Source organism: Hyla sarda, chromosome 1 (assembly GCF_029499605.1).
Source record: "Hyla sarda isolate aHylSar1 chromosome 1, aHylSar1.hap1, whole genome shotgun sequence".
In the NCBI taxonomy this organism is placed as follows: Eukaryota; Metazoa; Chordata; class Amphibia; order Anura; family Hylidae; genus Hyla; species Hyla sarda.
This window is the reverse complement of record NC_079189.1, coordinates 301791812-301812758: the sequence shown is the minus strand read 5'-3', so window position 1 is coordinate 301812758 and position 20947 is coordinate 301791812. Positions and strand designations below refer to the sequence as shown.

Here is a 20947-nt window from a genome sequence, read left to right as displayed (position 1 = left end):
AGCAGCAGAGCGGCCCCTGCACCGGGGAAAATCAGGGAGACTAGGGGACAGCCGCACAGAATCACTCGGCGGGACAAGAGGGCCCCAGCTCCGCCATCATGCGGGCCAGAAACTCCGGATCCGCTCTCAGAGAACCGACAACAGCTCCTCAGCCATTCCAGCCAGGCGTCCATCTCCTGCTGTAACCGCACGGTAACAGGAAGTGGAGGGGGGAAGCCAGGGCTTATATCCCTTAACCCCACCTCCCCTTCCTGCCACCAGACTGGCCACCCTTTAACCCCATAATCCCTTGCCTCTACCAACTATCAGGGAGACCTATGGAAAGAGAAAAAAAAAGGGGAGAGGGCTGCGCCTCATGTATTATCCAGGGTACCAATGTCCCAATCAGAATGGCTGCTTACCAGATATATGGAGAAACAAGCATATCACCCCTCAGGGTTACTCAGCATGTAGAAGTGAAATGCACGGCCCAGGGTCCAACAGGTGAGGATGAAATCTTCTCCCATACAATCAAGAAGGAATAAAGAGAGAAAGCGGAACCTTGTCTAGGCGCTGTTCGCAGATCCAGGATAATGAGACACAAATGTGTATGGAAAGAAAGTGCCCGGAGGCACTATGTTTATTAAAAGAGCTTCCATACACATTTGTGTCTCGATATCCTGGATCTGCGAACAGCACCTAGACAAGGTTCCGCTTTTTCTCATTATAACTATCAGGGAGGGAGGAGGTGAAAGTAGGAAAGCTACTGTCCTCTACCTAAACTTCACGCAGTCCGTGCCCCCTTTCCCTATACGGGCCGGGGGCACCTATATACTGTGAGGTAAACCCTCACAAACCCACATAAGAACCTTCTCATTATCACTCTACATGTATACAGTGAGGTAACCACACCCACCCCCATAACTTAAAGTTACTATCTTTCTTCATTTAACTTAACTTAACACTGAAGTTAAACAAAAATGTCATATATGTAAAAAATTCAACTAAAATGGTATTTTTTTTAAATTTTTAGCCAAATCATATGGTTAACTCATATATATATATATATATATATATATATATATATATATATATATATATATATATTTATTTACTTGGAGGGTACCTAATATATAAGCTATTCCTGATCAATAAAACATGGGCTGAAAGGATCCTGGGAATCAGTGATCCTTCGTTGTCATAGACAGTAGATGGTGCTTGATCCAGCATCAAAGTTCTGTGAGGAAATGGTTGTTTTGCACACATTGTGGTTCCTACCTTGCCGGGCAGGATCTATTATGTTGTGCCAACGTCACTTGGTACATCCGTCCCTTATATAGGGATTGATTCTGCTTATGAGATGTTGTACGACCAGTCCCTAAACAAACAAAAAATATATAGCCCTGTAGCTGTGCATTCATCCTGTGAACTTTCTCAACTTCGTGACATTATTGCTTCTTCTCTCCACCTTCCATAGCTACTAACTGACACATCTGTTATAAAACTGTGCAAATAGTAGGACATAGTCATATGTACTGGGAGATTTTCTGTTGGGGACATTTCCTTGAAAAAGAAAAGATTAATTTTAGTCTGCTACCAGCAGTATTCTGCATATTTTTTAACACAGCAACAACAAAGTAATTTTTTCAGTGACAAGAATTTTTTAGAATTTGTGGAAAAAATACCATTCAAAACTATCTCAGAAATAAAAACTTTGTGACCCACATGCACAATAAGCCCATAGATGAATACCTTTTAGGAATCTTTTAAAAAGGGGGTGACTTCTGGGGGTGTGGCATGATTCTGACATGTAGTGTGGCCTAAAATTTCTATAATGATGTCCTGAAAGCCAAATGGTGCTCCTCTCTTCTTGGTCCCACCACACGGCCAAACAACCAAATATGGCCTAAACAGGGACATTTCTGTACTTAGGACTAACGGTGTAATATAAGTTGGGTGCATTTCCTTCTTTTCATACACAATGTAAAAAAATATGTCACACATATGAGGCATTTGTGGGGAAAAAAACCCAATTTCAATTTTTTCAACTGATTTATATGTATACCAGTCACACAAAAAGAACTCAAAATACTAACTTTTGGTCTAAGTGAATACTTTAGGGGGTGAAGTTTCCAAAATGGGGTCACTTGTTGGGGTTCTGTAAGGTTCTGGCAGTTAAAAACCTTGGTAGGCATGAGGTGTGGCCTACAGTCCTTCCAGCCTAAAATGATGTCCTGAAAGCCAAATGGTGCTCCTCTCTTTCTGGGTCAAACCACACGGCCAAGTAACCAAATATGGCCTAAGCGGGGGCATTTCTGAACTCGGGACGAACAGCGTAATACAATTTTTCCGCTGACTTTGTATGCATAACAGTCACACAAAAAAGGACTCTAAGTACTTACTTTTGGTCTAAGTGAATACTTTAGGGGGTGGACTTTCCAAAATAGGGTCACATGTGGGGGTTCTGTAAGGTTCTGGCAGCTAAAATCCTTTGCAGGCATGAAGTGCGGACTAATATCCATTCGGCCAAAAATGATGCCCTGAAAGCCAAATGGCACTGCTCTCCTTCTGGATCCTACTACGCGGCCAAGGAACCAAATATGGCCAAAGTGGGGGTATTTCCAAACACGGGCCGAGCAGCTCAATGAAACATAGGGTGTATTTCTTTCAATATCAGAAGCGATGAACAAAGAATATGTCCCACAAATGATGCATTTGTAAAAATAATCCAATTTTGAATTTTTAACTCTGACACTGCGGCTTGGGTAATAATTAAAATAATTAAAATAATTATTTATATTTAACATTATTAATTATTTATCTATATATATATATATATATATATATATATATATATATATATATATATATAAATATATATATATATATTATATTATACTTATGTGTGTATAGAGAGCACATACCAGAAATGTTGAATGCTGTAATCGTGTTTATTTCATCTTTTTAAATTTCTGGTTCTGGAGATAATTGAACAGTCCCCTAATGCCGGAGATATGCATCAACGTTTATTACTACAGGAATCCACATGGATTCTTTGTACTAATGCAACGGGCCCTTTGGGCCTCAATGAATATAATGAAATGGGAGTTTTCATATAGTAAGTTAATATGTTGCATTGTAATTAACTCGCAAACTAGATGTTTTGGTTTTTATCATCATTTTTTGTATTTGTCCACTTACCTGTTGTTCGTATTCCTCCCGATCCTGATCCATGTACACTGTTGTCTATGTATCCCTTTGTGATGCATTAAACACTCCCTCTAGCCCAGTTACGTAGGGCCTGATGAAGTGTGGATCAGCATGACATGGACCGTTGCCTGTAGTTCCCTCTGTGTACATCCACCCTCCCTTCTACCCTGCACCGCAATGACCTGAGCAAGATGAAATAAACACGATTACAGCATTCGACATTCCTGGTATCTGCTCCCTTTCTTCATCTTTGTTATGAATGTTTGCCATTGCCTGCACTATACGGAGTGAGCACTACCGAAGAAGCTGAAGCGTTAGAAGGGGTTAAATTGTCCAGGTGTTTGAAGTTACTGGTCTATGCGTAGCCAAGACTCTACTGCATTTAAGTGGTGCCGATATACTCCTTGCTAGTAGACTACTACAGGGAACTACAGGGAACTTTTTAACGTCTTGCGAGTCCGTTGATGAACTACATCTCACTAGCACTAAAACACTAGAATTTAAAGTGTCGTCGCTAGCTGAGCGGGAGGTCCGCCTATTTTGGACAGTAAATTCTCTCCAGGTTTATGTTGAAGCTAACCGTACCCCGAGGGGGTTAAGAACATATAAATATCCTTCTCAATTTCTGAACAATGGAGTATTCCTAGAAAAATTTAATTTACTCCACCTGCAACACTCTCTGAATTTGCACGCTTTGATCTTGGAACAGAATAAAAGTGAATACACTACTATTACCGCAGAGCTATGTAAAGCTAAATGTGAACTAGGTACAAGGCTATCTGAGCAACAATTCACCAATTTCTCCCAGAATTTAGAGAAAAAATTGGCTCATCTCAAAACAACAATAAAAGAATCCAAAAGGGATAAATTCCTTAGGGACAAAAGGGACTTTGAAAACAACCAAATCTTTACATGGATGAAGAATAAAAAAGAATTTAATAATGGGAACCGTACTAATAAAAGGAAGAATTATAAACAAAAACCGAAAGCTGCATATAAAAGAAAGCATAAACACTCTGACTATTTAATCACAGAGTCGGACTCTAGTTTATCCGATGACACAGTATCACCTTCCTTAGTCAAAAATGTCGGCCCTTTAGAAATAAGACCTGTCGGGGTCCGAAGGTGAAAAGATCTGCAGCAGCAAAAAAAGAAGAAAACAAGAAATGTGACCTGAAAGAATTAAACACCTTAATAAAGAAAAATGAAGATATTATTATTAATTTAACCACCATAGAACTTCCTACTTCTGCCATCACTGCACTTAATAAGGGACTTAATTTTGGTCTTCATGAACCTTTTTCTTTTTCAGACTTTGAAGCTGACCTCTTTAGAGCAGTTCGTAAAATAAAAATATAAAAAAATGTTTTGCATCACAAAAAAATAAAAGTGTCACTATGCATGAAGTCAGGGAAGGTGAAAGTAAATGTAAAGTAGGCCCTTTGGGCTTTATACCTTTCAAAGATATGACAGAAACCGACAGGATTGTACTATCTGACTTAAGGGAGTTAGCAGGAGATACTGATATTGTTTTTGTAGATCATACTGATGATTTTTTTCTGGGTGGAAATCCTTCCAAATTTAACCCCCCTTTTACACCATCAGGAGCGATTGACCTCTTCTAAAGGGCAGTCGGTGAGGACGTCAAAGCGCTCATTTACCCTGATCCCCCTTTTAATATCTCCAAAGAAAAAAAACAGGCTCTTGATTGGCTTGCCGATAGTGATGACATTAGGGTTTCAAAAGGAGATAAGGGGGAATCAATTGTAATCTGGTGGAAGAAAGACCATGACATTGAAGCCATGAATCAATTTGGCAATGTCATGGTATACAGTAAATTAAAAACAGATCCCAATTGTAATATCATGAACAAATTGAGATCACATTTACAGAAATACACCATAAGTTCTATATTAACCGAGAAAACAGCAGAAAAACTCATTCCATCTGATCCCAAAAAAACTAAATGGTATTTATTACCAAAAGTTCACAAGGGAATTGTTCCTCCCCCTGTCATCCCATAGTAGCAGGCATTGGGGCTCGTACCCAATTCCTTTCTAGCTATGTGGACTGGTTGATCTCTCCATTATTAAAACTCACTCCCACTTATCTCCGTGACACAGGAGACCGCATTACCTCCCTTCGTGATTTTTGTTGGCAGGAGGGCTTCTCACTGGCTTCCATAGACGTTGAGAGTCTGTACTCCCGCATCCCACATGATGCGGGTGGTGCAGGCTCTCAGAGAGTTCTTGGATTGCTCAGACAAATCCACTGAATTTATTGATTTTGTATCTGAATCAGTTGAACTAATATTGAGAAATGATTGTTTTCAATATGAAGGACAGTGGTACGTTCAAACACAAGGAACGGCGATGGGTACGCCCATCTCATGTTCTTATGCGAATATTTTTTTGGCTATGTTGGAAAAAAAAATTTCACATTGAACAACCCATTTGTATCAAAAATAAAATTGCTTTTGAGATTTGTCGACGATATTTTTGTCATTTGGGATGATTCCCAGGAAAATTTTGCCTCTTTCATTCACTATCTCAATAGCAATAACAAAGTGAATATGTGGTTCACCTTTCATTATGGAGGTTCATCACTTGAATTTTTGGATACTAAAATTGAAATTATAAATAACAACATTTATACTTCTGGATATAGAAAACCCATCTAAAAAAAAATGTTTACATTATAATTCATCCCATCCAAAAAGTGTTAAAGATAGCATTCCTGTTAGCAATTTAATCAGACTAAAACGCATAAACACAGATCCTACTGTATATCATCAACAAGCGAAAGAACTGGGAGGCCGGTTAATTAATAGAGGCTATCCATCTGAAGTTATATCTAAAGCAATAACAATAGTAGAAAAAATTCCTCGCAATAGCCTATTTAATCAGAAAATAAAAAATAAAAAAACTTACTAGGACTGTATTCACATTTAAAAACTTACCAATTAACAACATTGTTAAAAATGCCATTTTTAAAAATTGGCCAATGTTACGACGTGACCAAGATCTTAAAAATATAACAGAATTAAAACCTTTTGTTTATTATAGAAAAAACGGAACTATTCATGACTATTTGAAAAGAAGAAAGAATAAAGGCAAGGTTAAAGATTGGTTATCTATACAGTATACAAAAACCTAAGGGCTTGTTCACATGTGGAAATTGTTCAGTATGCGATTTCAATTCAAAGCAAAATGAAATGAATCTAGACACTGTGGTTAAATTTAAACAGTTTGCTACGTGTAGAACTCCCTATGTGGTATATGCCCTCATGTGTCCATGTGGGAAATACTACATAGGGAAAACAAAAAGACCCCTACATCATAGAATTAGAGAGCATATACGCTCCCTAACAACGAAAAAGGGTTGTACTAGATTTATCCAGCATATATGTTCAGAACATGATAATAATCCGAATCCTTTTAAATTTCTGGTTCTGGAGAGAATTGAACAGTTCTCTAATGGCGGAGATATGCATCAACGTTTATTACTACAGGAATCCAGATGGATTCTTCGTACTAATGCAACGGTACCTTTGGGCCTAATGAATATAATGAAATGGGAGTTTTCATATAGTAAGTTAATATGTTGCATTGTAATTAACTCGCAAACTAGATGTTTTGGTTTTTATCATCACTTTTTTTATTTGTCCACTTACTTGTTGTTTGTATCCTTCCCGATCCCGATCCATGTACACATCACTGTTTTCTATGTATCCCTTTGTGATGTATAAAACACTCCATCTAGCGCAGTGACGTAGAGCCTGATGAAGCGCGGATCAGCGTCACATGGACTGTTCCCTGTAGTTCCCTCTGTGTACATCCATCCTCCCTTCTACCCTGCACCGCATTGACCCCAGCAAGATGAAATAAACGCGATCACAGCATTCAATATTCCTGGTATATGCTCCCTTTCTTCATCTTTGTTATGAATGTTTGCCATTGCCTGCACTATACGGAGTGAGCACTACCGAAGAAGCTGAAACGTTAGAAGTGGTTAAATTGTCCAGGTGTTTGAAGTTACTGGTCTATGCGTAGCCAGGACTCTACTGCATTTAAGTGGTGCCGATATACTCCTTGCTAGTATAAAACTTAGGTGTGTACGATTTTTTTATCCCTGTACATTTTGTAATGCCTATAAGTGTAAGGCTATTGGTAGCCTGTATTTGTGGGAGGGGCTACGGGGTTCATAAGCTCTCAGCGCTCACTCACCAGTGCGCCGCGGGTTCCTTCGTGACGTCTGACAGGAAGTGGAAGCGGCATCATCCAGCGTCTGTGAGTATGGCAGCTTCCTGGCTCCTGGGCCAGCCATGCTCGTACCGGGTTGGTAAGTCTGGACGAGCTGGAGCCCGGGGGGGGCCATGGAGTGCTGGTTGGGCTGACAGGTGACTCGCATTGTCACTATCGATTCAGCGCGCTGGGCACAATGGCGCATTAAAGTGTCGCCGCGCCAGCACCGTCACAGCAGCATGTGTTCGGGGGCATGATCCCGGCTTCGGTGCAGCACCGATTGCACCGGTGCCGGAAGTCGGGACTTTAAGCACAGTGGTCTTACGGTGGTATGTCATGTTGGGAATACATATGGACAGGGGAGAGGGGAGGGGGTATGGCAGTTTTCAGGACTTCTTAGGCTGAAAGCACTTTTGGTGCTTTCTGGTCACATGTGCTGGTGGAGTCTCCTATGTGGTGTGGTCACACGCTAGGCCTTTTATGTACCAGGTATGGTTCTGGTGTGATTATTTGTGCTGATGTGGGCACGTGTCGATATAAAGCTTGATTGCAGTGTATTCCGTGGTATTGTCTAGTGTACATATTCGTCTGCGGGACGCACTGTAATCTCGGCTGATTCAGCGTCCCATGGAAACGGCCAGGGGCGCATCTCGGTTAATATTCTCTGCTGTAACACGTGCCATGGCTGCACTCTTACCCTGGTTAAAAAAAAAATATATAGAAATAAATGTGTCTAGAGGGCTTATGTTGCGTTTAACTTTTCTTTCTGCTTCAGGTCAGGTTATACCTTGAGGCATAACCTTACATGAAGTAGAGAATGCTCTTATATATAAAAAGATTAATTATTTTTTATTTTTTTTTGCACCATTGAACACCATGAAGCAGAGTTAAGTACCTGGAAACGTGCTTGAACGCAGTACATAATGCAAGGATGGCAGATGTCAATCAGATATTCCCCAAAGGCATAACCTAGTATAAAATAGATATCTTTAACATATCTGACTAACACATCGGGGATGAGGAAGCGAAAATAAGCATTAACGCAAAATATGCATTAACGCAACAAGGAATGCAAGATGAATGAACAGCCAATGCCAATCAAGTAAGCCCTTTAGGGATTATTGATTGACATCAGCTATTACGGTTTTCTTACGTTATTTTGTCACAAGCCAAGCACATTATCCAGGTATTTAATCTGCTTTGTGGTGTGTTATTTTCTTGTCACAAGCATTTGACATTTCCAGATGGTCATATTTCCTTTCAAATCAGCAGTTTTGTTCGCACTAGTTCCGCACGGTTGTGGTTCTATCGTTAGGTACAATTTTCACAGTTAAGCTGCTGGGCTAGTTGATCAACACTCCCGTCATGTCTCAGTGGTATCGGCCTAGATCATTGATTCATGACCTACGCAACCACTGTCATGTCTTTGCAGGGAATCTGTTTAACGGTGACACGCAAAGTGGTGGCACATCGTGTAACATTACCTTACAGGTTGTTGTGTACACATTCATGCAGTATTTGAAAGGTTATTATAATCATAGGATGGTATCTTTTAATTCACATGTACTTTGTCATAATATATATATATATATATATACATATAATTGAGATCGATACATTATATATGTGGGTGTGTATGTAGGTATAGATTTTATTGGTTACTTATTGTTGGGGGAGATGGAATATTCTTATTCATGTTCAACTGACATCTTATTAGAATGTTGTATATGGCACACGTTGAGAATTTTGGTTTCTTCACCTCCCGACATTCAGCCGTGCTGTTGGGTAGGGGCATATAGTCTTAGTGTCATATCTTTTCACTCACAGTAATCAGTCTTTCATATGATACAGATACTTTCTCGGGGATCTTACATTTCTCGTGTGGCATCCATTGGCGAAGCTTGTTACGGTCATCTGGCTCATTGCATGCTTTAGGTGGGTCACGTTCTATCTGCCACTTAGTCGGGTATCATTATCTGGTTCTGGGCAATCTATCTGCACTCAGGGCCCATCACGTCTTTGGGCCAACAAATCAGGTGTTTATTAGCCTCTTTTGTATTGTTCCATTTCTCGATAGTTCACTGAACGCTGCAGGGTTTCCAGTCTTGTATAGCTCCAAGGGCAGTTTTGTTTCAGGTACGTTTAGACTGGGGCATTGTTGTTTGAAGTTGAGACAATATTCACAGGTGTAATTCTACGTTCTTTAGAGGGATCTGCTTCTGAGTCTGCTGGAACCGGCACTTGTGCATCAGCTGCATCCGTAGCCATAATTTGCAGGTTGGTCTTTGCGACACCTCTTTCAGGTAGTTATTGTTTACCCATCACGTCTTTGGGTTACTGTATCCCTAACCATCACGTCCATGGTTGGGATTCGTATTGCACAAATAAGCTAGTCACTTCTTGACTTAGGTTATTTTAACCATAGTCACATCTTCAGCCTGGTCTGCTCGCATTCAGACCCTCGCGGCTGTTCACAGTTAGCTATTTCAATTTCACGGTTACTGGTTTGGGAGCTTTTGGTTCATTCGGTGGTTGTTAGGTATTTATAGGTTTTTTTATTTATGTCGCTAGATATGTTCCACGCTTCTGATATTGAGGATGCAGGATCCGTCATGGAGAATTCAGCTAGATTGGAGAATTTTGCAAGATCTTCTGAACATGGGAGCATCCCCTCCTTTCGTAATATCACCATTCCTAAGATTGTTGCTGAAGTCATTCAACGTGGCATACCATATCTTGCTACGGCTCGCAAAGCCGAGTTATACAGGCTATTAATCTCGGGGCAGGCAGGCCCAAGTGATAAAGCAGATTCCAGTAGCGGAGAGGTTTCCATGAACACATTAAACACCTCTATTATTCAGCTTCACACCCTGGTAAATTCTTTATTCAGCCGAATTGAGGACCTAGATAATAAAAATGTTGATGCTCCGGTCACTGTTGCCACCTCAACACCAGCACAAGCACCTACTGTGCCGCCAGCGGCACTTACTCAAGGTACGAGTTCTCTAGTGGGTCACAATATGGTTGTTCCCAATATTGCTCCTGCCCATTTTATACCTGCTAATTTAACAAAGGATATACTTGACGGCAAAGATATCAACCTCACCTCCTCAATTATTGCTGCACATGACGTTACTGAAAACAAAACAATTGCTTGTGGGGAGGTTTCTGTTATCTTGAAGGCAAAGGATGCTAGGTTAAATAGGAAATTGACCTTAGCTGAATTCAGCATGGCGTTCGCCATATACCGGGATGTCATTTGTTCTGTCAGGCCAGACAGACATGAAGTACTCGATATGTATATCTACAAAGTAACCGAGTTCGCACACAAATATGAGGGGTCAGTCTTCTATGACTACCACAGTCTTTCTCGGCCAAGGCAGTGGCAGCTCTCTCCCAGTATAATTACGTTATGAACTGGGCGGTGGTTGACACTGAGATTTTTTGTAATCATTTCGCGGGACTGAAAGCCCCGGTATACGCTCATTGTCAATCCATCGCCCACACCACTGAGTGGTGCAGTTCTTTAAATAACACAGGGGACGCCACACCAGGTACATCCATGTCCAGTTCACAGCCTAGATCACTTAAAGCTTTTGGCAAGTTGATAAGCTATGCAGACCGATTAGCTACCTGGGCAAGTCCCAGATATGTAATAACTTCAATTACAATGTCTGCAACTACAGCCAATGTAGATAATTGCATGTCTGCACATATTGCTTCTGAGCGCATTCCAGATCGGCTTGTACCCAGAAGTCAAAACAAGCATGGCTATCTGTGGTGGACGTGGATAGTTTTGTTGCATTCATAGCAGGTCAAAATCAAAGATTTTGTTGACTTTCTAGTTAATGGTCTATCCATGGGGTTCCATACATGTTTTGAGTCATTACCTTCCTCCACGTATGAATGTGAGAATCTAAGATCGGCCTTAAGAAATCCTTAGGTGGTTGATACTTTGAATCCCACCGAAGTTGAAAAAGGTTTTGTCATAGGAACATATGAGAGGCCCCCTTTTGATACATGGCATGTTAGTCCAGTGGGTCTAGTCTTAGGGAAATTCAACAATAAACATCGTCTAATCTATGACTTGTCCGCGCCTTATTCAGCTGTTGTTCCTAGCATGAAATATTTGATTCCAGCTGAAGCCATGGAAGCTAGACTCCCACATGATAAACTTTCTCGTATTAGACAAGCATGCCACAATCTAGTTCGTTCCCCTCGGGTCACCAAGGTCGAGCTCCAGTCTGTCTTGGGGATGTTAAATTTCGCCATGAGAGTCATTCCACAAGGCAGAACATTTATTTGTAGACTGCTGGAGATCATGTCTTCTGTTCCAGCACAGCAAGATGTCGTGAAACTAGACCATTTAGCCTTAGCAGACAGGTTTTTGTCCAGGTGGAACGGGGTATCCTTTTTCACCCCAGCAGTAGACAATTCATCCCCCATGGTTTTCTCAGATTTTGCACCTTCTTCTGGGTTTGCGGCCATCTGGGGCAGCCATTGGGTCGCCAGTGCCTGGCCCCCTGAGGTAGCTAGTCTGGCTGGATTTGATAGGAATTAACCCTTATTTGAGTTATACCCTATCGTGGTTGCCGCCAACATATTGGGCAACCAATGGCGTAAGAAGACAGTATTGTTTGTGTCTGATAATCTCGCAACGGTCAATATTTTGTTGAAAGGTAGATCTTCCTCACCGGTTATCATGTCGCTGCTCAGGAAGCTGGTTTGGTTATCTCTTTGCTTTGAGTTTCATTATACCAGTTCACATATCGAAGGCATCTTTAATACAGCCGCTGATGCCTTATCAAGACTTAACTTTCCACTCTTTTTTCAGATAGTTCCTGGAGCCGATCCATCAGGCTACCCGATACCGCCTTTTCAAGATCTAGTAGCCAACCATCTTATCAACAGTTCACTGTCTCGTAATACCCAGAAAGTGTATGATACGGCCTTGAGTTCATTTTCCAAGTTTTGTCATACTCATCCGAGGGCTGACCATTTCAGTACTCCATTCCTACTTGCCTTCTTAGGGTTTTGCCACTCCACTCTACATCTGTCTCATAACACTATAAAACTTTATCTATCAGGGGTTCAACATTTTATCACCCTATCTCATCCAGACAGATCCTCGTTTTCTGTCCACGCAATTAGGGCAGCATTAAAAGGGGTGGCAAAGATGCAGGTTAAGAAGCCACCCTCCCGACAGCCACTGACAGGTCAGTGGTTCAGGGAAGTGGCTGATGCACTAGATGGTCTTCCATTTGGTTATGGTAACAGTCTAGTTCTAAAGGCTGCTTTATTCTTAGGGTTTTATGGCTTCTTGCGGCCAGGCGAGTTTACTTGCAGTACCAGTAAATATGCTAACCTAAAGCTCAGTCAACTTTCTTGGGTCAACGACCACTATGTTCTCACGTTATGTTTTACCAAAACGTCGTTCCCAGGTCAACAGGTAATTGTGACATACTTTGCCACCTCGCACAAGTGGTGCCCAATCACAGTGTTTCATGCATTAATTTCCTTTCATACTGATAAGGACAGTGACACACCATTACTGCCATTTAACGGTTCACCACTAACCACCTCGATCTTCGTTAAGCATTTACGTATTCTGATAAAATCTCTAGGTCATGATTCTTCGGTTATATCTGGTCACTCACTGCGCATCGGTGCGGCAGCCGCTGCCTCCCAACACGGTGTTCCTGCACACGTCATTAGGAAATTAGCTAGATGGAAATCTAACGCTTATATGAGTTACGTTCCCAGTCCTCGATCTGAGATTAGGAAAGCATTTCATTCTCTTGTTATGTAATTGTATAATAAATGGTTTGTTCTGATATCTGGTGTTTTGCCCTCTTATTCTTACACAAGGTATACCCGTATGCGGCAGTATATGGCACATATCTTACTGCCTGGCTAGTAGTAAGCTTGGGTTGTTTTAGTTAGGTTAGGCTCGCTATTCATCAGTAGCACCGATCACAAATACATTTTAGAACCCCCATACATCATAATATGCTTATTACCCCCTTTTTTACCCACACATGGGCTTTGTATATACCTTTATATTTATATATATTCATATAATTTTTTATATACCTGAGGCTGCTATTATATATTATATATGATATATACTGCTGCTACTTTGATCTAATTATACCCCTTTTTGCTGTTTTTGTGTTGCTGCTATTTAAGTCTCTGCTATTTTAGCCCCCGCTATAATTTTTATAATTATTATATCTGAGGCTGCTGTCCTATATTATATTATATTATATATTATATACCTTATATATTGCTGCTAGATCGTTCCAAATATACCCTCTATTGCTGCCCTCATATTGCTGCTAATTTAGCCTTCTATACTCTCTTTTTTAGTCACTGATTTATTGCTGTCAACCTTATAGTCCTCAGTATTAGTCTGATTATCTCTTTTCATCCGATTAACTGCAAAGCATTGTTTTAATCCTAAAAATTACTTACTATTCAGTATAATGTGCCATTCTTTGTGCTGATATACTATGGCCGAATGTACCACCGGGATGCCGTACTATAATACTTATAAACAGTTTCCATTCATGTCCTTTCTACAGGAACGTCGTCAGTGGCTAGAGGAGGTCACATGACTCCACCCCTTGACAACGCACGGCTAGTTACCATCCAGTTCTCTCCACTTCTTTCCACTACGAGCGAACCTTGCTAATGTGATAGGCTGAAAGTAGTCACTTGACCCGTGGCCCTGATGGCACATCCTTGACAACTCAGCTCCTGCTTACACACGATCAGAGAACCGCCGCATGAGTTCTGACACTGTTTGTTTATTTACATTATGCACACAGCGAGCCTCACTCTCATGCACTACTACCGGTGCATGTGAACAGGGCTTGCTGTGACCTTTAGTCATGCACACTGTGGTTTACATAATTTCTTAATTGTACTGTACTTTATGCTGCTTATTATATCCTTTCTCAACAATGGACGTTTTATTATACGGCTTTTATGATTATGTGACTTTTGAAATTTGATTGTAACTCTGCCCACTGTTCCTGGCATCCATTTTCACTGTGTATAAAGAGCTCCTTTGAGATGTTTTGTATGCCAATCTGAGGAAGGAGGTCTGTCCCTCCGAAACGCGTCATTGGTTTTAATATTTAAATAAACATAGTGCTTTTCAGCACTTTACACGCACTCTAGCATCTGGCTTGAATTTTCAGGAACCAGGAACAGCGCCTGCAAAAAGGTTTTTTTCCTCGTTATTCTCCATGTCCTGTATGGCAGAAGTTCTCTTCCTTCCCATTTCACCTTTGGGCCCAGCAGTTCACCTCCAGATGACAATCAGTACCACATTGGTGTGTTATGCGCATTTTCTTCTTTTATCAGGTGAGCGGCCATCTTGAATAGCCAACCTTGTCCTGTCCCTGTTGAAACCGCTACCTTGGGTAATACACTAGCAAAATTGCAAAGTGCCAATATTCGCGATAAAAATTTGCATTACGAATATTCGTGCTCAACACTAGTAGGAAATAGAATTACATAAAGAGCAGATGGGTGCCTTTAGCCCCACAAAATGTTTACAAAACAACTCAGTATCTATAGAGCCCCAATTGGTAACTTAATTAAATTGGCTGAAGGCTGCTGCGACTTTAGCTTTTACAGGATTTGTGGTAGTCATAAAAGGCAGTGCCTCTATACTTGTAAGCCAACACTGTAACTTTGTGCAAGTATAGGTCTAACTCCTCTCTACGTTCTGGTTTGACACACCATCTGTATACAGCCCAAAAGCAAAAACAAATTCTGGGATGTTAAGCTTATGGTTTAATCTGATGAGGAGAAGCTTGAGAAAAGAAGGGAACTGCAGCGCCATCTCTAAAGGGTTCCTTTCTCAAGCTTCTCCTCATCTGTATCAAGGACAGCTGTGCAGCTGGTCCTGCAACCCAGAAGGCAAGCAGCTACCATCCCTTGACTCAGTACCCCATTATCGCTGGGGTTAAAGACTTTTATTGATCTTCTCTAAGGTGAGCGGCCATCTATATGGTTTTTGGGCCAAACCCTGAACCCCACTGCTCCTGTTGCCAAGGGTAATGCGCTAGGCGCCGGTATCGGTCTCTCCTTTTTTTTCCTATACAGATTCAATGGTTTAATCTGGCATCCTTGCTTTTAACGACCACTGCAAACTCTGCGCAGGTAATCTCTAACTGACCCTGAAGGGAAACACATATTCATCAAATGCTACTTAGCAGGACACTCAGTCACTGTCACCAACCTGTATGCCCCAAATTCCGACCAGGTCTCCTAGATCATTAAAGTTCTGAAACCTTTGGATCAATTTGCAGAGGGAACGTTAATACACTGCTAAAAAAAAATAAAAGGAATACTAAGATAACACATCCTAGATCTGAATGCATGAACTAATTGTATGAAATACTTTCGTCTTTAAATAGTTGAATGTGTTGACAAAAAAATCACACACAAATCAATGGAAATCAAATTTATCAACCCATGGAGGTCTGGATATGGAGTCACACTCAAAATCAAAGTGGAATACCACACTACAGGCTGATCCAACTTTAATGTAATGTCCTTAAAAGAGTCAAAATGAGGCTCAGTAGTGAGTGTGGTCTCCACGTGCCCGTATGACCTCCCTACAACATCTGGACATGCTCCTGATGAGGTGGCAGATGGTCTCCTGCGGGATGTCCTCCCAGACCTGGACTAAAGCATCCACCAACTCCTGGACAGTCTGTGGTGCAACAAGGCGTTGGTGGATGGAGCGAGACATGATGTCCCAGATGTGCTCAATCGGATTCAGGTCTGAGGGCCAGTCCATAGCATCAATGCCTTCCTCTTGCAGGAACAGCTGACACACTCAAGCCACATGAGGTCTTGCATTGTCTTGCATTAGGAGGAACCCAGGCCCAACCGCACCAGCATATGGTCCCACAAGGGGTCTAAGGATCTCATCTCGGTACCTAATGGCAGTCAGGCTACCTCTGGCAAGCACATGGAGGGCTGTGCGCCCCCCCCCAAAGAAATGCCACCCCACGCTATTACTGACCCACTGCCAAACCGATCATGCTGGAGGATGTTGCAGACAGCAGTACGTTCTCCAAGGCATCTCCAGACTCTGTCACGTCTGTCACATGTGCTCAGTGTGAACCTGCTTTCACCTGTGAAGAGCACAGGGCGCCAGTGACTAATTTGCCAATTTTGGTGTTCCCTGGTAAATGCCAAATGTCCTGCCCGGTGTATGGGCTGTAAGGACAACCCCCACCTGTGGATGTTGGGCCCCCATACCACCCTCATGGAGTCTGTTTCTGACTGTTTTGAGTGAACACAGGCACATTTGTGGCCTGCTGGAGGTCATTTTGCAGGGCTCTTGCAGTGCTCCTCCTGTTCCTCCTTGCACAAAGGCAGAGGTAGCGGTCCTGCTGCTGGGTTGTTGCCCTCCTCCCCATCTCCTGATGTACTGGCCTGTCTCCGGGTAGCGCCTCCATGCTCTGGACACTATGCTGACAGACACAGCAAACCTTCTTGCCACAGCTCGCATTGATGTGCCATTCTGGATGAGCTGCACTACCTGAGCCACTTGTGTGTGTTGTAGACTCCGTCTCATGCTACCACTAGAGTGAAAGCATTGCCAGCATTCAAAAGTGAACAAAATATCAGCCAGGAAGCATAGGAACTGAGAAGTGGTCTGTGGTCAGCACCTGCAGAACCACTCCTTTATTGGTGGTGTCGTACTCATTGTCTATAATGTCCACTGATTGTCTGTCCCATTTGCACAACAGCATGTGAAATTGATTGTCAATCAGTGTTGCTTCCTGAGTGGACAGTGTGATTTCACAGAAGTGTGATTGACTTGGAGTTACTTTGTGTTGTTTAAGTGTTCCCTTTATTTATTTATTTATTTTTTGAGCAGTGTATTAGAGGGAGACCTCAATGCAGTTTTAAATCCGCTTTTAGATACTTCTACACAACATTCCACTTTGTCATACAGCGCCCTGGCAGCCATTCACAAAGCTTTAGCTTCTTTCCAATTCGTAGATGTCTGGAGGCTCCATAACCCTACTGTAAAAGATTATTACTTTTACGCTTCCCTACATCATTCCTTTCATAGGATAGATTACATTATGATCTCTGACAGATTTCTTGCACAAGTTGTCTCTTCTTCTATTGGCTCTAACACACTCTTTGACCATGCCCCAGTCTGTGTCAAACTCTAATTCTCAAAAATACCCCCTAGACACTGAACCTGGATGTTAAACGAGACTCTTTTAGATTCCATATCCTACATGGAGAAATTCTCCCAATTGCTCTTAGAATATTTTTCACGCAACGAAACCCCAGAAATCCTGTACCCAGTGGTTTGGGAAGCTCATAAGGCTTTTGTAAGAGCGGAATTTATAGCACAGGGTTCTCACCTGAAAGAGCAGCGTTCGGCCCAGCTGGATTCATTGTTAATTCAAATATCCACACTTGAGAAATTAGGTAAATGGAGCGCTGCCATTTCAACACAGAGCTTGCCACCATTCGCCACCATTCGCTCTATCCCCTTTGACATTAAGTCAGCCACGGCCTACCATACTTGCGCCTTCAAGTATAACACACATAGAGATAAGGGCTCAAAACTTACCACTTCCCATTTAAAAAAAAGATCGGAGCAAGCTTTTGTACACCAAATTAAGTCTACCTCCGTTGCTCTAGTCTCTGACACAGGATCCATCATTACAGAGTTCCTACAGTTTTATCGCTCCTGCTATAATCTTCCAATCCACCCAGAGGCTGACTCACTGATGTCCCATTTTTTAGATTCTATTTCCTTACCATCCATCTCTGATAAAGATAGGGAACACCTTCTTTCACATTTTACTGCAGAAGAGGTTTCTAAGGTGCTAGCCTCCATTCCCTCAGGCAAAAGCCCAGGCCCAGACGGCCTGCCTATGTCTTACAATAAACTTCTGCGGGAAACTCTTTTGACTAAGTTTGTCTCCTTGTGCAACTCTCTCCTGCAAGATGCCTCCTTACCTCCGCAAGCTCTCGATGCACATATTACCCTACTCCCTAAAGAAGGGGAAAATAAACTAGATTGTGGCAGCTATTGCCCTATCTTGCTCCTAAACTCTGATGCTAAATGGTGGGCTAAGCTTCTCGCCTCCCGTCTGAAACCTATCATACCCAAGCTGATTGGGCCCAAACAGGTGGGCTTTGTACAGGCGAGAGAGGGTAAACATAACACCTCCCGTCTCATCTCTCTTATCTATCATGCATATACCTTACACAAAGATGACATTTTACTAGGTATATTGAAAAAGTGTCTGACCGAGTTTCCTGGTCCTTTATAAACTCCACATTGTAAAAATTCAACTTCCCACAGCCATTTATAACTGCTATCTTCTCTTTGTATTCCAGCCCCTCAGCCAGGTTAATCCTTAACAGCACGCTGACCCCCCCCCCCCCCCCCCATTTTTTCATTACAAACAGGACATGTCAAGGTTGCTTTCCATCCCCCTCTCTCTTTATCTTAACAATTGAAACTTTAATCCAAAAAATGAGGCCGACCACAGAGATTCATGACGTCCAGGTTGGCGACTACACACACAAAACGGCGGCCTTTGCAGATGACTTACTCCTCCTTATCTCAAACCCCAAGGAAGCACTTACCCAGGCACTAGAGGTTTTCCATTCCTATGGCCTAGTCTCTAACTTCAATTGGCCTGCTGACCGTTTTAAATACTTAGGTATTAATCGGACAAGATCCCTCTATGTCTCTACTCAGCCAATCTCCCTCTTTTATGTAACATTAAGTCTCAACTTCCTATGACCTCTTCGCTGGGCAGGAAAAATGTAATTACCTGAAAACTTATATTCTCCCCTAAGTACTTTAGGTTTTACAAACAATCCCTATAGCGGACCCTTTTTACATCACTACGCACAGAATTTACCTGATTTTTGTGGTCTGGTGGGAGGCCGACTGCCACACAGGCTTCTGATACATAAACCCTCCTGTGGAGGTATGGGTCTTCCCGGCCTCTCCAAATACTACCAAGCTATTCATCTTATGAGTTGGCTACAATTGGCCCGTTCTCCACCTACGTGTTCGCCGAGGTGGAAAGGGCTCTTCTAAATTATAAGACTCGTGGGGAGCTCTGGTCCTGCCTCTCAGGTTGTGTACTTTCTAAATCTGTCGACCCTCTTACCAATGGGACCATTAAAGTCTATAAGCAGTATCTTTTTTTTTTTTTTTTTTTTTTTTTTAAACTGTAATTTTTCAAATAAGGTTTTTCATATAATAAACAAAAAAGTGACCACAAAAAAGAAAAAGAATAAATTACAAATGAAAACAAATGAGGTCAATGACCCTAAACAAACAATCAGCAAATGACATTAAAGGGCACGATAGTAAACTATCGAGTATCAGTACAGATATGCCGCAATTAGCAGGAACAGCCCTTTAAAATCAGGAAAGTAAAAAGATAAGCACACCATGGTTATGCTCCACATGACACAAACAAACAAACACAGAAGACCAACAGACCACATACACAGGGGGAAGGAGGGGGGGGGTGGCTGGGGGAAATACGATACAGAAACCACAGGACAAACACAAAGGACAAGTCACAAGACCCAAAAGGGAGGGAGGGAAGGAAGGGGAAGGAAAAAAGAAAAAAAAAGGAGGGGGAAAGAGGTCAAAGGAAAGAACAAAGAAGATTATGGGGTTGGCAGTCAGAAAAGCGGTCCCAAGGTTCCCACACAGAAAGAAACAAAGGCATAGAATTATTCAAGGAAGCCATAAGAGATTCCAGAGAGCGAATCTTGTGTATACGGGCTAGCAATTCCAGTTCAGAAGGAGCAAGGGTCTTCTTCCAATTTTTGGCTATAAAAGGTTTTCGCTGCTAACACTGTGTGCATGAAAAGCTTGAAATGTTTCTTAGATAAAGCCCTATAAGACAGGTGAAAAAGATAGTGAAAAGGATCTAAGGGGATCGAGAGCACTATAGTCCACTATAAGGGAGCAAGACCAAAAAATATGATAAACTGAGCCTAGACCCACTCCAAAGTGCCAGCACTGGGGGGGGGGGGGGGGGGGGGGGATAGTAGGATTCAGCTTATTCTGCAGCTCCGGAGTATGGTACCACCCCATCAACATCTTATATTGCCTCTCTACAGATAGAGGCCTTAGATGCCCTATCCCAAATAACTCACCATTGCTGGATAGTAATGGTTGTATTCAGAACCTCCTCCCAAGGACGTAGCGATGTTAAGGAGGATCGGAATCAGGGGGATGTAGTAGAAGAGAGTAGGTATCAGAGAGAAGTCGCGGTGCCTGTGGTCCATTACAGCATAATTTTTTTAGACTGGTGGGTCGGGAGGCAACCCCTGAGCACAACGAGGAGGTCATTTAGTACTTGAGTTGTAAGTCACGGAACTGCTCAGACATAGGGAGCCACCTGTGAGTGACCAACAGATCAAAGGACAGTAGAAAATGAGAGAGGGGATCTACCACATCAGCTCAACAAAACAGC

General features: G+C 42.0%; 1 long non-coding RNA gene across 1 annotated transcript in view; it reads left to right on the top strand.

The window, feature by feature from the left end:
- The window catches only part of LOC130269719 (uncharacterized), a 55456-nt gene extending 41163 nt beyond the window's left edge, over positions 1-14293 (top strand). Inside the window, exon 3 of the long non-coding RNA XR_008843551.1 lies at positions 14018-14293. This is a non-coding gene — a long non-coding RNA (uncharacterized LOC130269719). The remainder of the gene's footprint in view (positions 1-14017) is intronic.
- The last annotated feature ends 6654 nt before the right edge of the window (positions 14294-20947 follow it).